Here is an 18,513-nt window from a genome sequence, read left to right on the forward strand (position 1 = left end):
GGTAATGTTGTTTTATAGTTATGGAAGTCAGTGCTCCACACTTCAATGACTCCCCCTCAGCACTCAAATGCTTTAGTGTTTTATTGTGGGCTTTGTTGAACACAAGAGAGTGATCATTTGGTATTTCAATCATGCCCAGTGCTTGGCACATAGTAGGCACTCTGTGAATACTGTCTGAATAACTGAAGGAATTAATCAATTGACCAAAGCTCAAAGAATTTTTTTTCACACAGCACATGTCAAAAATACAGTGACTAGGCCACAAACATCTTTTGAATGGATTATGAATAAAACCACTGAAAGCAGAGTTTCTAGAATTCTCCTTCTGGATCCAGGTCGGGACAGCACAAAAGTTGCCCTCTCTCTTGTTGCTGCTGTCTGTCAAGGACAAGTAGTGCTATTTCAGAACCACTCACCTCGGTCAAGGTCATTAAGTTTTAGCCACTGCGTGGTCACTTCATGAGCCCCAACTCTAGCACACCAATTAGAGCCCATGTAATTGGACCCCACTTCTTGACAGCTACTTTTTTCGTGGCTAAATATTCTCCCTACCTATTTGTTGATGTGTCGCAGGTACGTATACAACAGGTAGCACAGAAATGAGGTGTAACACCTCTAAACCCATGCAGCATCAATGAAGTGGACAGTCGAGGCCGCACAACTTGGATGTGGCAGCCCAACACACTGACACGTGATTATTCAAGAGGTTGTAGTATGCATTGCCTCTCCACGGAAGTTATCAGAATGAAAAATAAAAATAAAATTTCGTAGAATGTGTTTTTACAGCAGCATGAAAGTAAGAAATGATTATTATAATAATAAAAGCAACAAAATATATGTTATATACAAAGTAAAGACGAACCCTTGGCTCTTACCCTCCCCCTCTGCCCTTCCCAATTCAAATAGCCACCGAGCTTACCAAGATCAACAGATTTTGATTATCCTTTTGTTCATTTTTCTATGCACATACCTTCTTTTTATACAACTAGACTATACTATACATTTCCTGCAACTTGCCATGTTTGTTTAACAGACATCATTCCAAGTCAGTATGGAGAGATATGCCTTTTCCTCCTTGAGTTTCACATGTGGCATTGTAGGTTGATTCTAGTTGCTTCTTGTTGTTTGGGAGGTTTGTTTGTTTTTTACTGTTAAAAACAGTACATCATGATCATTTGTGTACATACTTCTTTGTGTGTTTATTTGTAGGATACATTTCCAGCAGTGGAATTGCTGGGTTAGAGGCTAGTCACATTCCAAATTTGGACTGATACTGCCAATAGCCCCCACTAACTGGTCATACCAACTTATACTCTCAGGAACTCTATTACTTTGTATTTTTTTCCTAAAAATGAGGGTGGAAAAGATGGAGAATGAATGCCAGGGATTTTGACTAGGGAGGAAAAGAAACCCCAAGATCCAGGGTGAGTCGCTTCAGCACTGATCCTCTGGCTGAGTCTTCTGGCCCTGACACACCACCCAAGGAGAGAAATGAAAGAAGGAGCTGCTGATGAACACCTCCCACCATGTCAGGACACGAGAGCCGGTTTCTGTCCATTACAGCAAACTTCAGAAAACAAAGAAGGAAAGGCTCAGAGAACATCTTCTCATCTATCTGTCTGGTTTTGTTCAAGGCTCTCTGTACTTCACTCTAGGGGATGAGAGGCCTTTTGGACAAGACTCTCTGTCAAAAGCAACGAGTACAAAATAAATGGTGGAAATTTAATTCCAACAGCCTTTCACAGTTCCCAGAAGAAACACCATCCAGTGCAGTGGGTGATTGAGTCATTCAGGCAAAATGGGGTTAAGGGGACTGACATCGATAAATTGGCTTTTTTTGGGCCTGCCCTGGATACATTAATAAAAATCTCATGGAACATCTTCACCCTATGCTTGTCAAGCTCTGAAGCAATCCACTGCTCTTTCTCAGCTTGGATTTTTCTCTGAGCGGAACAAAATGCTATCTGATCCCAAGATAAAATCCCACAAGTACCATCACCTGCTGCCAAGAAACTTTCTCCTTGAAAAGTAGGAATAAAAATTAAGTTTGTAAAGGAAAAAAAAATGCCAGAAACAGGCAGCCTTGCCACTGGAATGTTCTCAAAAGAATCACCTTCAATTTTTGGAAAAACTGGCGAGTCCATTGGCATCCCTTCTCCTGTTTCTAGTATCATGGTCTGCCAGCTTTTTCCCTCTTTTGAAAAAAGTGCTTTAGTAAATCTATCTCTGTGACCCAGCATGGTCCATACCAGCATGATGAATTGACTGTCACAATCCTAGAAGCGAGAAAGTCTACGAGATAGAAGTTGATTCTCATTATGCACAGTAGTTAAAGTCACAGTGAACCTTAAATTCGAGAACACTGAGTCACGGCTCCGAGGGGAAATGCACATGAGGTTCCTGTGAGCCGCAAGCTCATTTCTATCAATGGATCAATACATAAGCATGTTGGATATGTGTTTCTGTTTAAAGATGCATTATTATGTATGGAATTGATTATGTATTATGTTATAGCGATCCTATGTACATTGGAGAGGTAATTGCTGTAGATGAATACGGTTGCTCGTCAACATTGGATTCATGGCCAACGACATGACTAATTCGTGGCTGAGCAAAGCGTGGCATGCATCTTGGCTCTACGGGGCCCATCACAGCCTTCCTGTGTTTAGCAACATGAGGCTGCACTCAACGCTACAGTTTGGGGCCATTTCAAAAAATGAAATTACTGACAAAAAGTACAAAAATGTGAAAAACATGGCACTTACTCCACCACAAGAAGGATGCTCGTCTGCTGTAGGATAGCTAAAGCAAACAGGCAGAGCATGGCCCTGCTCTCCCTTGGTGGCATAGGTATATGTCAGTTGACTCAAAAGTTTTGCTGCCTTGTGCGCATCCATGAATGATGACCGAGTGCCACAAGTATTGATTTGGGCTTACAAATAAATGTTTGCCGGCATGTGACGGTGCAAACATGGAAATTGTGTATTCTGTACACAGGATTGAGTGTATTTCATGCTCAAGCCAGAGCAGCAGATCAGACTTCCCACCACCACCACCAGGCATCTGCCCCCTTGTCTTCCCTAACTCCTCTGGGTTGGCTTAGTTTGGCTTGGATGACTCCCACAGACGGAGCCCCTTCATGAAGGCACTGAAGAGAGGAGGGGCCAGGTCATGCAAATAGTCCTCTCTCCCCACAGCTGCTTACCATCTGCTGGGGGTGGGGGAAGAAGCTCACACATAAAGATGGTTTAAGACCTAGTCTGGTAAGTGACCTTCCCAACTAATGAGGCGAGAGAGACTGTGCATTAAGAAAGTAGACAAGTACTTCCTACAGTTTGCCTTTGTATTCTTTATTCTTAATTAAATCCTCTTTTACAGCACAAAAATAATAATTCTTTCAGGGGGGTGCCTGGGTGGCTCAGTCATTTAAGGGTCTGTCTTCGGCTCAAGTCATGATCTCAAGGTCCTGGGATGGAGCCCTGCATCTGGGTCCCTGCTCAGCAAGGATCCTGCTTCTCCCTCTCCCTCTTCCCTGGCCCCCACCACCTCTGCTCGTGTTCTCTTGATCTCTCTCTCTCTCTTTCAAATAAATGAATAAGTTCTCTTAAAAAAATTATTTCAAAGGGAATACCAGAAATAGGATTGCCAGATTCAGCAAATAATAATACAGGACAGACAGTTAAATTTGGATTTCAGTTAAATAATAAATGATTTTTTTTAGCCTAAGTATGTCCTGTGTTTACACTAAATACTTCATACTTATATGTTAGTGTAATTGTGTCCACTGCCATGAAAAAGGCAAATAGCTGAAGAGGGGATGAGTCTGGGCTTTGGGTGATGCATGGGAGTCAGGGGAAAGACAAGAGGAGGGAAGGTCTTTCCTGCTCCCCTAAATTCCTACCTTAAAGTCATTTCAATTTTGCTGAACTTCATTTTCTTTATCTTTTCCTTGGGGATAGTTTCTTCTTCCTCGTAGAGATTAGGTTAACCAACTGTGATAATGTATGTAAGTCTCCTTTCTGGTGCCCCAAATAAGCCATTGTCTTTACTCGTATTATTCCTGCCTAAGGCAAGAGACAGAACCAGTACTTCCATGACCATTGGGTGTTTCATTTCATTTTCATTCCCAAGGCTGTTGTGGCCCAGAAAAGGTCACCATAGAAAAGCATCATCAATTGCCCTTTTTTTTTCAACCTAAGAGAAAGGAGCTTGTTTTACAGTGGCTCTAATATCCTTAAGGCTGAGTCTCAGCATAAAAAGTAAAAATGTCAATTCTATATCTGCTTCTATCACAGCTCATCCAACATCTGGATGTTTGGAAATATCTAAAAGTCAGTTTTTCCAATTTGAAGACAGACACTTGTTGATTTTGTAATATATGGCTGTGAAACTCCATTTGGGTTACTTTGTACCTTTACTAGCATTCCTAAAGTGACTTTCCACACATCTGATTGATTTCTGACCTATTCCCCTTTCAAGACCTAGCAACACAGGGTTTGAATGATGAAGGGTTCAAACCAGGAATCCTGGCAGCTCGCTCTATAACTTCTCTGAAATGGAATTGGTTCCTTTGGTTGCTTTTCTTAGTTAACTTTCACACCTTGAGAACTTAGCGGTGGCAGCAAAGTTTTTCAGCAAAAACAGTTGGATTCATTCATTCATGCAGCTGGTATTTTTATAGCGTGCGACTCCAGTGGGTCAATCACGGCGCTAGGCACTGGAGAAATATAATAAACCACAAAAATAGAAATCTCTGTTCTTTTTGAGCTTACAGTCAAGGAGGATGGACAACAAAGACTGATAAATAGATACTAGCAATTGACCTTGGTTAAATGTTTGTAATACATGACCGGTCCTCTGTCAGCCAAGGAGCTTAGAGCTCCGGGGATAGATGGAACAGGTTAGGAACATGGGCATACACCTGCCCACAGGTGTCTTCCACCGGAATGGTATAGACCGCATAGACTTCATCTTTAGACCACATGCGAACAGGCAATGGGATTGGGCTGAGCCAGTCAGGCTATCAGAGGAATGCAGGCAGGCCAGAGGCAGGACTAGGAGATGTGGCAGTAGGGATGAGCATCTCAACCCTAGGTGGTGTGCAGAGCACTTCTACTCCCCTCCACCCCCAAGGTAAGCCAGGCAGAAGAGAGATCCTGTCTTGAATGGAATGGGGAAGAGGAGAGGTCACCTGGGGTCATGACAGAGGCCCAGGTCCTACTGTGAACTACGAGATAGACAGCCTGACCTAGGGGCCAGGTGTTCATTCATTCTAGAAATATTTATTAGGCACTCATTCATGTGCACACACTGTTCTTAAGTCCTGGAATGCAGCAGGCAAAGCTCTCTTCCTTGTGAGGTTTGCACTAAGAGGCAGAAAATAAACACAATAGATAAATGAAACAAAGAAGGAAGGTAGGGAACACTGAGAAGATGTAACAATTTTAAATAAAGTGGTCAGGGTAGGACTTACCTAGATGATAGCTGTGACGGGAAAGATAAAGGAGGAAGGGGGTTGACTAAATGGGAGGATGGGTGCAGGTGGGGGAAGCAGCATATGCAAAGACCCTGAGGCAGGCGGGGGCCTCAGAAATGGGGGAAGATCAGGTGGCTGACGTGAAGAAAGCTAGAGGAAGAGTAGAAGTGGCTGAGGCCAGAGAGGCAACAGGTGGGTAGGTGTGTGGAGTAGAGGGAAAAGGAGGAGCTACAGAAGTCAGGGAGAGGACTTTTGCTTTTCCCATCAGTGAGATGCTAGAGAGTTCTGAGCAGAGGACCTCCATGGTCTAACTTAGGTGGAAACAAACTCACTTTGGCTGTTGTGTAGGAAGCTGATGGCAGAGAGACCAGCACAGTTTCTACAGCGGGAGACATTAGGTAGGTCACTGCTGCCTGGTTCATTCCTTTGTCTAAGAACGAGATGCACCACAGAGGCCCAGGCAAGGCAGTGGCCATGGGATCTGGGACAAAGCCACCTCAGCTGTGGGAGAATCAGGCTGAGAAGCTAGGGGTCATCGAGCTTGGTGGCTCTCCATCTCAGCTTCGTACACATCGCCTCAGGCAGCTTCTGAAAATACCGCGCAAGACCCACTTACTTATTCCTGGGTGGTGTGTTTTTATTAAGCCGTCCAGATGATTCTAACGTGCATCTAAGTGGCTGAGGGCCACTGATGGGGACCATCACAGGCTGACACCAGAAAGAGTAGTATGTGGTCACACATCCACACTTCATACATTTCTTAAATATTTCTTATGCCCAGCTGGGAGCCCCTCTGCCCAGCACATAGGAAGTGTTCAGGAAATGTTGTGTGTTATGGGTATTAACAAGAGGGAGGTCAAAAGCCCTTACCCTAGTGGGTGACATCATCATATCTATGCTTTGGCAATTTTATCTGACAGTGGTGGGTAAAATAACCATGGCTAGGAAGAGGACCCAGCAAAGGGGAGAACGCTCAGAGCGATGGTTCTCCGTCTTTAGCGAGCATCAGAATCACTGGTAGGACTTGTTAAATCAGCCGTCACTGCCCCCCACCCCAATCTCTGGAGGAGGTCTGGAGAGAGGCCTGAGCATTTGCATTCCTCACAAGGTCCCAGGTAGTGCTGATGCGGCTGGTCTGAAGACCAGAATTCGAGAACCACACTGCATTAGGCTTGCCTGTAGCAAATGGTCAGGTGAGGGGCTGGAGAGAGAACAGGTCAGTTCAATAAGGCTATTGCAGTCGATTGGCTGGAGAGAGTGCTGGGGGCGGGCCCACCAGAGGAGCCGCTCCAATCAGACATGGAGGTCCAGGTGAGCGTGAGCAGCTCCTCTTTTTTAAGGCATTTATCTTCGTTTTTTTGTTAAAAGTGAAAGAGGAGCTTTGTTTCCTCTGTACAAGTTTTTGCTTTGTTTTTCCCTACCAAATAGTACACTGAACTCCACTGCCTTGTTCTATCCAATAGAAGAATGCCTGCCAATATCTGTTAGGCTAACATTATAGCTCAATTGCAGAACATCTTGTAGTGGTTAATTTCTAACAGGTTCTGGAATCTGCATTTAGGATACTCAGTGCCTTCACCAACCCACATTTGAAAATGAATTGCTGTACACCAGCTTATCAAGGTTATTATGCCTGCCGAGTAATTTAGAGCAGATGCGGGGGGTGGGGGGTGGGGAGGTTCTGATCCTGCAATTATCTCAGTCATCTATAAACTCACAGGCTGGTGATAGAGCAAGAAATGCTGTAAAAAGTTTCTATTTTTGACGGACTTTTCTGGTAGATGAAGCAATACAAACAGTTTAAACTGAGTTCCTCGTGAATGGATAAGATGTTGAAAGACCTTGTGATTTTAAAAAGCTAGTATCGTGTTGAAGAGCTTTTTAGCCGATTTAATAGTCTGTAGTTTGCAGAAATGGTACAGATGAGGTGTCGTAGATAATCAAGCATGGCGTTCAGACCAACTACTGATAAATTGCCCTTTCCTGGGCCTCACCTCAGACTTTCTCAACATCCTGGCTGTGACCTCAGAATCTGCATTTACACTAAGGCCCACAGGTGTAAGAGCTGCTCGGAAGAGGAATACTTTGGGTTCAAGCAGCAGGCGATCTATGCTAGACATTAGAGCAAAGACGCTTCACAACACGGGGCGGGGGGGCGGGGTCCCATAATTCTATGTCTTCACAAGTTAGTATCCATAATCCTCATATTTCAGAGCAGAAAACAGAGGCTCACCCAGCCCAACACCAGCAGCTTTTCTCTAATGTGTCAGAAGGAACTCCACCCAGAAATTGGGTCATCCTTCTCTTAAGTCAGTACCATTTTTACCACATCTAATGGGACATTTATGTACTTCATCATTTGTTTTTGTAGCTGTCACCATACCAAAGACTTTATGGTTATCATACAATTTAACTTGCTTGCCAGTCACAAATTATATATTTGCTAGCTAAAAATAGAGCTGAAACAGTTTGAGCAGAGAGTATGAAACCCTTAGGGTTCTTTCTGCACATACTGTGGGACCTCCCATACCTATCTTCTGAAACACATTCTGTCTTTTCCTGAAGGATGATCCCTTTGTTTTAGGTTTTATTCAGCTTGAGACATAATTGACATACGATAAACTACACATACCTAAAGTGTGCAACTTGATTACTGGAGTCATATGACTATGTCATAATCGAGAATTTAACACCCCAAAAGTTTCCTGGTGCCGTCTATAATTCCATCTTCCCCTTCCTGTCCACCCTTGTCACCAGAAACCATTGAATTCTTTTCTGTCACAATAGATTTGCTCCTATTTTCTAGTTTTAAATATATCATGTAACAGAGACTCCTTTTTCTGGTTCTTCATGAAAGAATTGTAAAGTGATAGCAATTTTGAGGTTCGTTCACGTCGTTGTGTGTACAAACAGTTCTTTTCTTTTCATTGCTAAGTAGTATTCCCCTGGGTAGATCTACCGTAATTTAGGCAGCCATTCATTTACTGATGGCCAGTAGGACAGTCTGCTGTGTCTGGTTGCTATAAGTAAAGCAGCTGTGAACCTTTGCACACAGGTTTTGTCTGCACATCTACAGCTATGTTAGCTACGTACCTGGGTCATTTGGTTACTATATGTTTGACTTTTTAGGAAAGTGCCAAACTGTTCTTCCAGGCTTTCTATATTCATCCTTTTCCCATATCTGCATCAGGTGTATGAGCATCGGTCATGCCAAATCCTCAGTGACACTGGACACAGGCAGGCTTTCTCCCTGTGACCGATACAGTGTGTGTTGGCAAGGACCTCGCTGTGGCTTCCGTGCGCATCTTCTAATAACCAGAGCTTCCGACTGGCAAATGTTACTCTGGTTTTCAAAGAGAAGGAATGAAAGGGCTATAAATAGAAGCCAGTAGAGTCAATACTAGTCCCTGTCAAGACTCTAGAACAATTAATCAACCAAGTCGTTAATAACATTTAGAAGACTGGAAGTGTCACTAGCTACCCACCTAGGCATAATATTAACAATTCCTACTTAGTGAAGATCATTAGTATTTTGATAAGACATTATTCAGACCAGCAGATAAGAGAGATAATGTAGGCACTAATCACCAGATACGGTCATTAAAACATAACAGTTAATTTTCATTATGGAAAATACTTATGTGTTCCCAGGTTTTCAGATCACGGGTTCTTCTGTGCCCTCCTCTGTCGGCAGCCTCATGTGCGCCTTCACTTTCACTCTGCCGCAGGGTCTCCTCACTTGTTGTTGGATTAAATCCAATTCCCCCCACAGCCCCATGTTTGATGACGCTCATTTCTGTTCAGTGTGTACTTTTCCATTTACGCTGGCCCTCTTCCAATCTCCTACATGTTTTTCCATTTAATCTAGTTGTCAGCTCAGAATATTTTAGGGAAAAAATCACTTGTACATTTCTTTCCTGTAAATTGTTATAATTTTCTAACTAGATGGCCTAAACAGAATGGTCTATCATATATGCTTATTCATTACACTATCTACAGAATGTTCAGTTTGGGGGCAATCTGGTTATTCTGGTCCAAAGGTCCATATCTGCTAATACATAATGATTGTCTTTATCCCTTTAATACCATGGATATTAAACTTGATCTCAATTTTAGTCTTATTTTCAATTTTACTTCTGCAAATTAATCCTAAAGCAGTTCTGAATTTAAGCAGATCATAATCTACATAGAATCTCTTATTATTAAAGTTGAACAGCTTTCCAAATCTGTTTCAGTTGTCAGCAGGAAGCAAATTAGAGATTTTTCCTAAGTGGGGGGAGGAAAAAAATCTCCTTATGGATAAGGGGTGATCATGGGATTTTTTTCCCCCCAGAACGTTCCCAAGATGCTCCCAGAAATCACAGGACACTGTGCCCTGCTGCATGTTTCTAGTAGTTTCTAGAGGAGAAAACAATATTTTAGCAGGGTCAAAATGAGTAAATTTTTATCTTCTCAGCCAACAGAGAAAAGTAGAAAAATTGCTCACTACTCTCTCTTTCCTAAACCAAGAAACTAACAACAAGAAACAAGACAGCCCCCTCCCATAGTGGAAGGGATCGGTAAGAATAATCTGTGAAGTCACTGAGCCTGATGTTTATTAAAAGAGGAATGCCTAGCAGTTAAAAAAAAAAAGAAAGCTTTATTTATCCAAAAGATACAATAATGGCGATTCAAAAAGGCATATGAACCCCAATGTTTATAGCAGCATACCAACAAAAGCCAAAATGTGGAAAGAGCCCAGATGTCCATGGACAGATAAAGATGTGGTATATTTATACACAGACACATAAACATACATACCTTCTTTTTTTATTTACTTTTTATTTATTTTCAGTATAACAGTATTCATTATTTTTGCACCACACCCAGTGCTCCATGCAATCCATGCCTTCTCTAATACCCACCACCTGGTTCCCCCAACCTCCCACCCCCTGTCTCTTCAAAACCCTCAGGTTCTTTTTTAGAGTCCACAGTGTCTCATGGTTCACCTCCTCTTCCAATTTCCCTCAACTCCCTTCTCTTCTTCATATCCCCATGTCCTCCATGTTATTTGTTATGCTCCACAGATAAGTGAAACCGTATGATACTTGACTCTCTCTGCTTGACGTATTTCACTCAGCATGCATACATTCTTACACACATGCAATGGAATATTACTCAGTCTTCAAAAAGAATGAAATTTTGCCATTTGCAATGACATGGATGGAACTAGAGGGTATTATGCTAAGTGAAGTAAGTCACTCAAAGACCAATACCATATGATTTCATTCATATGTGGAATTTAAGAAACAAAACGTATGAACATATGGGAAGGGAAGTAAAAATAAAATAAGATAAAAACAGAGGGACACCATCCATTAGAGATTCCTAACTATATAAAACAAACAGGGTTGCTGGAGGGGAGGGGTGTGGGGGGGGTAATTGTGCAAAGGGAATTAAGCAGGGCATGTGATATAATGAGCACTGAGTGTTATATGCAACTGATGAATCACTAAATTCTATCCCTGAAAGTAATAATATGCTATATGTTAAGTTAATTGAATTTATATTAAAAAATAAATAAAAATTTTTAAATTAATCCTAAATAAATAAATAAAAATTAAGCCTTTATATGGGTATGAAAACAAGGCTAGCTTGGAGACTGTGTAGCTAGAAATGTAAGAAAATTATGTTTCTCATACCTTCTGTGATAGTTTTTTCCCTTGGATTATATTAACACATTTTTTAATGTTCTAAATGTATTTAAGAAGTGAATTTGCAATCCCTGAAAAACAAGATCACATCTACATAAGTCTACAGGTATACCAGTTGTCCATTCCCAGCCCAGGAGGCAGAAAGTTTTTGGATTTGGTTTCTTTGTTTATTAAAACCCTATAATTTGAATTCTTATAGTGTACAGCAGTGTTTCTCAAAATACACTTTTAGTATCATAAGAAGCTGAGGGGGTTGTTAAATGTAGATTCGTGGGTTCCCTCCAGACCTTTTGAATATCTGGGGTTGGAGTGTAGGAAATGTGTGGTTTTACACACATGTTTTTACCAAGCATCCAGGTGATTCATGTGCTTGAAGTTTGAAACCTTCAAAGAAGATATACTGTAGGTCCAGTTTGGTGCTAAGAGATCAGAGCATTACATTTACTAGAATAAGCTGAATATTTTTTAGTTTGGAATCAAGTTGTAGTTTGTAAATCTGCTGATCTATTATCTTACACCTACTTATAGCCTGGGAATCCCCTATAGATGATTGGAGATTTTATTAAGCTGAACTTCCACTATACATTATGGAAATCCCACCAGGTTCAATTGCTTGCATATGAATAGCTACATTATGCTTTGTCTTTATACTTTGGTGCTTTGTGAGCATAACTTTGATAGGGTTATGGGACTAATTTATCTTAAACTTAAGCTGAAAACTTTCTGGGACAATATGCCTGGTATACTACCTGACATATAATAAGCACTCTGTAAATATTTACTTAATGAAGAAATAAGTGAATAAATGTTTGTTCGTTTCATGTTTTCTACCCCTTCTTGCCCTTCAGTGTATCTTACAGTAATTAATATTGTCATCCACCCAGATTTCCTGGCTAAAGATGGGAGAATTACCCATGGAGCTACCTTCTCATTTACATATGATTAGTTACTAAATCCCCTCATATTTGTACCATCTAGAATTTTCTCACTTCCCTGGTATTTCCCTAGTCGAGTTATGTGAGATGTTATATATTAGTAAAAGGAATGATAAATCAAATGTACAATGATAATGAGCATATACATGCCCAAGAATATAGCCTATAAATATATTAGCATTGTCCTACAGAGGCCAAATCAATTAATTGAAGATTTTAACACAACCCTTCCAAAAACTTTTAAATCAAGTAAAAACAAACAAACAAAAAAAACCAAACAAGCAAAAGATTATGGACTTGAATAACACTATTGATAAGTTCAAACCAATAGGCATATAGAATTTTATATCCAATGGAGAATATGTATTGTTTTTGAGCAAACATGGAATATTTACAAAACCCTGTGTTAAATTGAAAAGATCAGTATCACACGGACTATAGTCTCTGCTCATCATGCAATAAAATTACAATGCAGTGACAAAAGACCTTTTTTTTAACCTCCTTTGCCTGGAAACTAAGTAACATACTATTAAATAACCCTTGGGTTAAAAAGAATACCATAAGGAAAACTACAAAATACTCATAACTGAGAAACAAGGAAATACTACATGCCAAGATTTTTGGAACACAGTTAAACTAGTACTTAATGGGAAATTTCTCGTGGCAAATAAAGAATACTGAAAACAAATACAAGCATTCAACTCAAGAATCTGGAAAAAGGAGCAAAAAGCACACAACCCCAAAGGACCAAAAAAGGAAAGAGTAAAGAGAGGAGGGAGAAATTGGTGAAAAAACAAAAGAGAAGTAGAGAAGACAAACTGCCTGAAAGTGCTTCTGTAAAGAAATGTGTAACAGAAACAAACCATTGGTAGAGAGAGTAGGATTGTGGTGGGTGAGGGGGAACAGGATAAAGAGAGGGGCCACTCAGTGCAGAGATAAGTAACTATAGAATGAAAGAGAGTAGTAACTATACATACTGTAATACATATAACAGCATTTAATTTCCAGTTATCGTTGATGTATATTATTACACATATCTTTCTATTACATATTGTACTTATGTATTGTAATTGAATGGGTATATAGAAACATATAGTATCATATGTGATACAGTGTATTTTTACCTTGTGTGTAATATATATCATATATTGTGTATATGTTATATGTAGTATCTCATATACTGTTGTATATATATGTCATATACTATCCTCTAATTCTTAAATGTATTATATATTATATACTGTATAAATACCCAAACAAATTATTACATTATGGAAAAGAGAACAGCTGGATGTGGGGGCAATCTATCTGCAACATCTGTCACCCCACTGATCTGGCTGGCTAGGCAGCTGTCTCCTCCGCCCGCTGAAGCAGAAGCTCCAAGAGGATGACCTTCCCCGACAGAGGAGACTGTTATGAGTAGCTATGCTCCCCGTGCTGGATCCTCCAAACAAGCTCTGGACAACAGCTGCAAAAGGAACTAAAGAAATAACAGTTACACAATAACTAATTAGACTACATATACAAAATTAAAAATATAACATGGTCAGAATTGGTTCAAAAAGAAATTAAAAACCCAAATAAACAAATAATTTAAAAAGTGAAATGGTAGTGAGGTTCTCTACACAACAAAATCTCAAGGCTCGAGATAATTTTATAGATAAATTATATCATATATTCAAAGAACATGTCCTTATTTTGCATATCATTATAAAATGTAGAAAAATAAGAAACACTGTTCAACTCATTTTATGAGTCTAGTTTATCCTTGATTCCCAAAGTAGGTGAGAACAGGTCACAGAAGGAAAATTACAGGGCTACGCAGGAGCATTGGTAAAAGATCCTAAACAAAAATATTTGCTGAGCAAACCCAAAGTGCATTAAAAATACTACAATGTGCTTAAGTGGGCTTTATTCCAGAAACCCAAAGTTGGTTCAACATCAGAAATATGTCAGTATAATTCATCCTATGAGTAAACTGAAGGACATAAGTCATAGGATTATTTCAACTGATACAGAGAAAATAATTTGATAAAATTGAATAACTATATATAATTTTAAAACACTTCTCAAAGAACTGGAAATAATGAAGGGAAATTTCCTTAACTTAATAAAGATCAAGGACCAAAAACCTAAAGCAAACAGCATTCTTAGCAGAAAAACTTTAAAACTTTCCATTAAGACTGGAAACAATCTAAAAATTGTAAACTTCAGTAATTTTAAAAATATTTGGTTATTTAGAAAATGTACTTATGCAAAATACTTCATTTTCTAATTATGTAGCTAAGTAAGGTACAACTTCCTCCTCATTTTTACTTATTGTTTGTGGCACTTGGGTCAGTTTTCAGTGTCAGTTTGAATCATGTGATTTAGAGTTGTACTTAGCGTGAGTTGAAGTTTGCAAATTAAGTGTCATAAGACATTATTGAGTAAATATTTCTTTGAAGCCCAATTATATTATATAATCTTAATTCCTAATTTCTGCAGCTTTGACAGGCCAGATGAGGAGGCAGAAGTGAGAAGAGTAATTCATGACTGACTTACGTCTTAGCTTCATTTCCTCTGATTTTACCCCTCCTTGAAACAGCCCTGTCTTAGCCTTGACAGGAAGAAAAGTATAATATTCCTACAGTTAAATAGACACAAACAAATAGTGGACTTAGAATCTGTTTGGAATCCTTCTGATTTATTGGCTGTGATATTTTTCTACTGACACAGGATGTTGGAACCAACCTGTTGGCAGACTGTAGGAACTGGGCAGCTATCTGTGAGTCCAGAGAGAGAAACGGGGGTAACTAATCAAGCCATCAAGGAGCAAAGCTGATTTCAACGACTGAAGGTAATTTCCATTCTCTAAAAAGGAGGAAATAGGATTCGATAAATATTCCCCCAATACTGCTACAGTAATATAAAGCCTCAGAGAGAAGCAACTTCAAAGTCATTTCCTCATCCCCAATCATGCATGTTCTTTTGGTTTTCATTCTCTTAACTGTTCTGTTTGCCTAAAGAGGTTGGCATCATGCCTGTAGGGTGATGTTTCACAGCTGGTATTCACTGATTCCAAGTTCTACACACAGTGACTTTGGTCCTAAGCAAAAGGTAAGGTTTTGTGTGTACACCCTTTAGGATAAGACACTTTTCCAGGTAATGCTGCTTAAGAGAAGTCACACTGACTTTGCTAATTTCTGGATGGCCCCACCTGCCATCTTGTGTCTCAGAATTCCAGAGCAGAGCTTTAGCTGGCACCACTGAGCCTCTAGTTGAAATTCATTTTCTAAAAACCATGTCTTAATATCTTCCTATAGCCAAAATGGATGGTTCATTGTTGAACATAATTATAAAAACTCTTTTGGTTGTAAATGATAGAAATCCAACTTTGACTAGTTTGAGCAAGAGACTAGGGTTGTTGTTTCAGCATTCATGAAAGATTGAGGCAAGGGAAGACCTTTGAAATAGCATATACCCAGATGGCTTCAGGGACTATTAAAATTAACAACCCTGATGGCACCCCACCTACCTCTTTCCGATACCCCTCATCTCAGCTAAGTTTTCTTCTCTCTCACAAAAGATATCTCTTTCACATAATGGGAAACATGGGCACCAAAATCTCCTAGGTACTTTTTATAACTTCTAGCACAAAATAAGGACTGACCCTTTTAGTTCTAACCAGAGTCTGAAAAAAAAAAAAAAAAAGATACTGGCTCAGTTTGGGGTCAGATGCTTACCCACAGGGCTGAGGTCATTTGAGAACAAAGCAGCTCTTACAATAGCCGTATAGATAGTGATACAGAGTAGAAAATACCACAGTTGTTCACTTCACAGAGCATCAATATTTAATGTATTAGGATAAAATAAGGGGAATATGGCTTTCTATGAACGTTATTGAGTATCACAAAATATTTTAGTTCAGTCCAAGAAAAACCCAGTAGATCTAGAAAAGCTATAGAGAAAGATAACAAATAGCAAATTAAGGCAAAGAGCATTGCTGCAACTAGAGGGTCCTTTCACAATAGCAAAAGATTTTCCTTAATAGGAAGAAATAAAAATTCTCAATACATACATAGCTACTAATTTTGCATGAAAACATATAAAGCAAAAGCGACACATGGAAAAGTAGACACATCTACATATTTAAAAGTATCTTCTTGAAATACATCAGTTCTGTCCAGATTACCTAGATCATCACTGCTAGAAGCAAACATTTCACATGAGGTTTCTTAAGAGCTTAGGCTTCTGTGGTTGGTAGATAATGCCCAGGAATTCCTGTCTCTGGCACAGAGGAACGACCTATAGCATGCAACATGTTAAGGGCACTTGGTTTTTGATCCACAATAACTATCACTATACCTACTATCGGATATCATCTAGTGACTGGGTGGTTAAAAAGCAATGTGGCAAAGAGATCTCTGCCTCACCTTTCTGAGATAAATCCAAGCAGTTATATGGCCTGTGCAAAAGCATAGCTTCTTATGGAAACGCTGGTTACAGAAACACAAAGGTGGCTTCACAGACCTGACAGGGCTTTCAAAAGTCAAGAGAAAGCAGGTCATTTCTATTTCTTGAGGATTTTAATAATATTTTAAAAACATGAATGTCAAGAAAGAGAAAATTTGTGGAATAGTACTTTAAATATTATATTTAACAAATCAGCCCTTTTAACACATGCTTAAGACAATATCTAAAACTATAAAGTGGTGGATCTTGGCAAATTTGAGGTCCAGGCTGAATGCCCCCACACGACTCCTCACCCCTGGGGAGGGACTACTCCGCTTCCCAGAACCAAGCCGCATAAGAGGCCCCAGGACACATGCACAAACTACTTTGATTTAAATCCCACAGACTTAATGCATTGGTCTTGAGAATTAAGTGTACTGTGATCATATCTTGCTCAGATTAAGATCCACACCATTTTCTTAAAATGTTAAATCCTTTGTCTAAGATCAGATAATTCCCAAGAATCTCAGTAGAGTGATTACTGAGGGGTAGTTTCCTAATCAAAATACTTTCTGAAACATAAAATTTGAACCTATAGTGAAACTTCCCTGGGACTGAGCCAATTTTGCATATTCATAATGTTAAAAGGGGATAGAATTAGCAGGCAATAAAGGAAGATAATTAGCAGAGGCCAAGGAACCAACTCTGATGATCAAAATGCATTTTTATTTAAAATGTTTCACAGATGAAGAAACCAGCTTTGGGAAGATGTCATCCATCCACATTCCCACGGCTAGTAAAAAGTAGGATGCATTTATACTCCTGTCTGTCCTATTCCAAGACCCACACTAGTGGGTATTAACATAGTAGGCATTTTTCTGGATTCAAATATGTTTACTAAATTCATTATTTGGGTTTTTTCCTACAATCTTACATTTGATAAATTTATATGAACACCTAACAAGAAAGACATTATGCTAGGTCTAGAGAAACATCAAAGAACACAAAGAAATTCTTGTCCTCATAAACATACAGTCTAATGAAGAAGACCTAATACAATGTAAAAAAAAAACTAATATATTTGGGCAAACAAGACTTGAAGGGGGGTTGTTCATATAAGCACTATCTATAAGAAAGTAAGAGTTTTAGCAATAGAAGCAAAGCAAACAGTGTTGAAACAAGAGTAAGATAGTCATAGTTGGCCTGGTTCCTAATATAATCTTATTATACTTATATAATTTTGTAAATGATTTCATCCCACTTCATTGAGTAGATAGATGGGTAAGTAGCTAGATGATAGATGCACCCATTCCTGGATACATACATGGATGGTAGACAGATGGTGATAGGAGTGGAGAATGAAGAAAACCCATAACTTGGACAGAAAAAGGAAGAATCTTACCTTTGGACCACATTTCTCCTGAAATGCCCTAAATCTTGCTTTCAAAGTATTTGCAGAAACCATTCCTACTTTGAGAGCGAGATGATCTAAGACACTCAGCTACCCCTGTGCTAGCTCTCAGGGAGCCACGCTAATGTCCCCACCTTGGCATTCTTTCCTATTCTGTGCTGATCGAAGTGGGAGGTGACCTCTGCCAGAACTGGGATGGGCCAGGAGCCTCAAGGGCCATAGATGCCCCTGTTGCTACTTGTTCTCTGTTTGTTTTTGGTGTTCCTGCTTAAGCTTTGCCATGAGTTCAGACTGACTTTCTGTCCACTGGTCTTAATTAAGTGAAACTGAGCATTTTATAAGCAGTCGAATGGAATCCATCATCCCTTAAAACATGCCACATTCCTTATGTGGGGTAAGGGTACACTTGGATAAACAGGGCTGGGGTGAGCACAGACTGCTCCCCCCGTGGGGTGTTCCTTCATGGCCTTCACAGGACAGAAATCTTGACCCAAATAGGCCCATGATTCTCTTTACTGTCTAACACCTGAGAAAAATATACATCTAAGACATAGATCTCTTACA

The 18,513-nt window shown here is 39.7% G+C and overlaps 1 protein-coding gene across 1 annotated transcript in view; it reads left to right on the plus strand.

Annotated features, from left to right (window-relative positions):
• C9H11orf53 (chromosome 9 C11orf53 homolog) overlaps nucleotides 1-18,513 on the plus strand; it is a 245,624-nt gene that overhangs the window by 129,747 nt on the left and 97,364 nt on the right. The window contains 1 exon segment of the mRNA XM_032356730.1: nucleotides 14,823-14,943. The gene's annotated coding sequence lies outside the window, so the exon portion shown is untranslated.

This window comes from Mustela erminea, chromosome 9 (genome assembly GCF_009829155.1).
Source record: "Mustela erminea isolate mMusErm1 chromosome 9, mMusErm1.Pri, whole genome shotgun sequence".
NCBI classification, from domain to species: Eukaryota; Metazoa; Chordata; class Mammalia; order Carnivora; family Mustelidae; genus Mustela; species Mustela erminea.